The sequence below is a fragment of the Denticeps clupeoides genome, chromosome 16 (genome assembly GCF_900700375.1).
Source record: "Denticeps clupeoides chromosome 16, fDenClu1.1, whole genome shotgun sequence".
Classification (NCBI taxonomy): domain Eukaryota; kingdom Metazoa; phylum Chordata; class Actinopteri; order Clupeiformes; family Denticipitidae; genus Denticeps; species Denticeps clupeoides.
In genome coordinates, this window is record NC_041722.1 from 2016593 (window position 1) to 2021630 (window position 5038).

Consider the following 5038-nt stretch of genomic DNA (forward strand, 5'->3'; position numbering starts at 1 on the left):
TGAGCGGAACACTGAAAGAGTAAAAAAAACTGAGGCATAATTATGTACAGGTAACTATTAGACTTCAGGACGCTACATAAAATATTGCATTTCTTTCTCCAGTACTATAAACACAAACCTAAACTACTGTTTATTGAATCTTTTTTTGTTGTTAGACAGTGCTGGAAATGGATTCCCAGTGCCATCTTAAAAAAAATTTAAAAGGTTGGGAAAACTTCAAAGTTGTCTGTAGACAAATGAACACAGATGTGAACAAGGAACGATGAAGGGGAGGTTTTTCCGACTTCTTTTTTGAAAATAAGGATGGACTACATCACTCTGACTCAGCTTTCTGTGGAGCACAGAACCTTACCATATGTCTACAGCCACAGGCCATTCGCTTATTTACAGCCAAGTGAAGATGAGTCAGGACAGCACTGTGATGAACATACAAATTCTTCAAAAGAAGTTCCTACTGATAAAACGTTTGACACCAGTTAGGACTTAATTTTACTAAATAAACCCATTTACGACAACATATTTGTACAATTTGTATACAAGTGTACTAAAATCAAAATACAATTTGTGTGAATTTTTAAAAGCTTATTGGGTTGATTACGTTAACTGATGTTTTGTAAATAAGTCTTCCTCATCCTGCAATAAGAAGTAAAAAAATGATCAGTTTTGTCTCAGTGCACATCCATTTTTGGATCACCAGGTTAACTCTGCAACGTATAATCTAATAATTAGTTCTAGATAATATTCTATAGTGGAAAGTATACTTTATCTAATAATTGTGTCCTGATCAGTCCCAGCTGCCGTGAGTGATCAGGACCCTTTATAGGAGTGCATGCAGGACACACACGCCTGCCTCCATTTGTTTTAAGTCATCTTGCCTTATTTGTTTTCTGTTTAAAAATCAAATGCTGAGCTGCTGCATCTCCTTCCCATTCACACCGTGCGGTATGACAAAAGCAATACTCAATTCAAAGCCCTGTTTCTGCAAATTGCACTGCATAAGTACTAAGTACGGCACAAGTACTGAGCATTTTTTTCCCTAACATATCTATAACATAATTACATTTAAATTAACTACAAAACAATGATAAAAAGGTACTCTATAGTACCCTGGCATTTCTTTATAACTGAATTTGGACATTTGGCATCTGCTAAATGCCGTAAATGTAAAAGTACATGACAGTTTAAACCACATAGACTCCTGTTTCACAGTCTGTGTCTTTTAATAATGTGTGGAATCAGAAGGTTGCCGGTTCGAATCCCGATCTGCCAAGGTGCCACTGATGTGCCACTGAGCAAAAGCACCATCCCCACACACTGCTCACCAGGTGCTTGCCCACTGCTCACTAAGGGTGATGGGATAAAAGCAGAGAAGCAATTTCCTTTGGGATTAATAAAGTAAAAAAAATATTGATCAATGCATATTAACAATAGAAGAGACATGTACAATGTTGACTTTCTGTGATACAAAACAATAAAAAAAGTTAATATCTATCTAGATTAAATATTTTTATGCATTAAGTCCTATGGTGCTGCAGGGCTGCAAAAATATGTTGGTTAAAGAAAAGGTGCAGTGTTGATCAGCAATGTTACAGTAATATTATTACTTACTTTACTGACTCCCTCTCTAATGTAACTAAGAGTCACTTTTAAAAAAAATTCCTCACTACCCATTGCCATTTATTTCTCATCCTGGGCAGGTTGTCAGTGCGCTGCAGGGTGCACACATCACTCACACATCATTCACTGATAGCTATTGTGACAATTTGGGGTCACCAGTTTACCTAGTCTACATGTGTTTTTTATGTGTGTGTGAGGGGGAAACTGGTGAACTCCACACATAACAACTTTTCCTGATTAACTTGCCTGAAACAGCACATTTCTAATTGATCTATACACTGTAAGCCTCCACAGATAATATGTTGCACCCAGCCCTAACAGACGCATCTAGAAAAAAAAGATGAATGATGGAATTGTACAAAGTCAAGAAAAAGTGATGTGTAGTGTGCAGTTCGAAATATCTAGTATGAACAGACAAAGGTTAGCAGAGTGAGCAGATGTATAAAGTCTGTGTACAAATAGCATGTTCATATGTTGTATATTTGCGTAGTGTGTGTTGTTTCTAACATGAACACAATACTGTTTTTTGAGTGTATGTGTGTGTTCTGTGCAGAGTGTGAAGGGCAGTGAGATGGGCTTGGCTTGGCTCCAGTGGGCCACTGCAGGGTCCCTGTGCCAGCTGGCAGCCTGCTCCCTCCATCTGTGGAGGTGTGGGTGTGCACAGTCATCTGTGTGTTAAGGCACAAAGAGTGTGTGGTAATATCAGTGAATAAATGTGGTAACCTTCCGGTAGGTTATATGAGGAGAAGCCAAAAAATTGCAGGTTAAGTGCCCCGAGTTCCATAAAGTTATGTGTTAACATACACTGGCCAAAAAGTGGCTATATTTTTCAAACAAGCAAAAAAAAAATTATATTAATATAGTATTTTAAAAATCTGTTCTACTTCTAAGTCACATAAAAGTACTGGAGTCACAGACATCACAACATCTTTGTTCAACATCTTGAAATCATGCAACGAAGGCTAGGACTAATATATATATATGTTTAAACACACAGTATATGTGTATTGCAATTTTAGGAGCTCAAAACTGTGATAATTCTAAAAACAGATGCAATATCCAAATAAGAAGACATGTCCAGGTAAAACAGGATGTCTGGTCATCTTAGACTGAAGCATCATTTGATTTATTTGTTTAATTTTATGAGCATGGCACATCTTGACTTGGCAATATTTGTCAGAGTTGTCAGATTGCAAGGACATCTCTTGTGCCTCTTCCAAAACTGTAACCCTCAAAGCATTGCACTGTACCACTATGGGTATGGTGTCATTTTAGTGATGCAAAGTTGCATTTTTTGCACATTTTCTAAAGCTGTTGCCAAGACGTTCTTATCCGATCATAAAATTTTTCCACAAATGCTATTGGGAGATATTGAATCATTTATTTATAACTAGTCTAAATAGGAATTATGGCTGAAAATGTATAACATTGTGTGGTGTTACTACCCTTTGCCAGCATCATTTGAATAAGAATATATTAATGTATTAAATTATTCAATCAATATTAACATGGGTGCTAATAAGCATCAGTTTTACATATGAGGTCAAGCACAGTCACTAACTGGAACAGAAAGGGGAATGGCAAAACTCTACCACCAGGATGTATACACACACACACACACACACACACACACACACATATATATTAATGGTGAATAATTGTGTGCATTGCTAAACTGTAACAGGCCAGACAGTAAAGGTGAACAGTCTCCACTCGGTTCTTAAAGTCAGCAGCAGGGGCACAGGAGATTAATAAGCAGACGGCCATAGCAGAAGGACTCCATATTTATTTATATATTATTTTATTTTTTATCTTAAAAGGTGCTTGTTTGTCAGGAGGGATGAATATTGACTGTGAAATTGGGATCAGGGGTAACACATGCCGGCACAGGGTCCTTATCGTGCAGCAGCAGGCAGCCACGGCCGCGTTATCTCTGCTCTGCAGCGACAAGTCGCCACTCCAAACTCTCTCAAAGACTTTGCATTCCCTTTATGTTGGCTTGGAGAAGTCTGTTTACCTTGCAGGGACTTGATATTCCTATTAGAGCTGCTTCTGTTTACTCCCCCCACTCTATTTTTCTACATGTGCAGTCTCTCATGCCTGTCTCCCTTTCTCACTGTCTTTTTTCCTCTCAGTCCTCTGACCTTCTCAGTTTGCACTGGATGGCTTATTTGCTTGCATCTCTCTTGGGAGAAGATTTTTTTGTGTTTTAGTTTCTTTTTTTCTTTCATGATGCCACTGATGTGCTTCTTCTTTTCTCTCACTTCTTCCTCCATATTTTATTTTTCGGTTAGCCTTCCACCTGATTCAGGTGGCATGTGAGGTCTTATTCAGGACTGACCTTTTAGACATGAGACAGGGAAAGCAGATGACAGATCACAGTGCAAGCAGCACGGTCACTCCCAGAATGCACCGCCTCGCCACCAGCGGAACTTGCTGTAAGAATCGTTGGATGAGGATTACACATTTTGACCATGCAAGTGCAACATCTGAGGCAAAAACATGTAAAGGATATAAGTGGTAGAGCATTTTTGAGTCTGTTTACACAAGGCAGGGCTGAGAATTGCATCATGCACTGACTTCAACTTTTATTTTCTCTAATCACTTTTGTAAAAATGTGGATTATTAGTAAATAAACACAAACACACACACACACACACACACACACACACACACACACACACATATATATTTTTTTTCCATGTTTATTTACTGATAATATGCACACACACACACCAAATAAACAATAATGTAAATGATGATGAACTATTTTACTAATAAAATAAGCATTTCTCATAATATGTCTTAATACGTCATTAGGGGTTGCACAAACACTGAAGTTGATATAAAAGTCAAAGAACAACACTGTTCTTTGATATAAAATGATTCCAGTATTCCTTTCCTCTCTGTCCTTTTTAAGCTGTTTAGATTAAAACTGCTCTGATCTGCTCTAAACACAGTATAACCACATTACTGTAGTGTAACTGCTGGTCAGGATATTATGCATAATTCCCCTTGAAACAGAATCCAGCGTACTGTCTGTGGCACCCAGGAAAGATAAACTGATGCATATCCAAAGAATATCCAAAAACTGACACATTGTTTTGTCTCACAGGTGAAGGAAGAAAATAAATGTTTGTGCAAGACAGGAAGTTTATAAGGAACTTATTGTGACTGGGACATCCAGGTGTGAGAAGCTCTGGATGCTGGAATGTCCCAGCAGTGAAGAATAAAGGAGCTGTTCATTCATCTGGGTTTATCTTACTGATGTCCAGATCCAGAGCTGGCAGAGGTAGTCCATGACCTGCCAAGGAAGGTTTATAGTGGTTTTACACTCTTCCACGGTCAAGTTTAAATAGCACCACCTTGGTCTCACCACCACATTATATTAACACAGACAAGCAATTAATATAAATGCTTC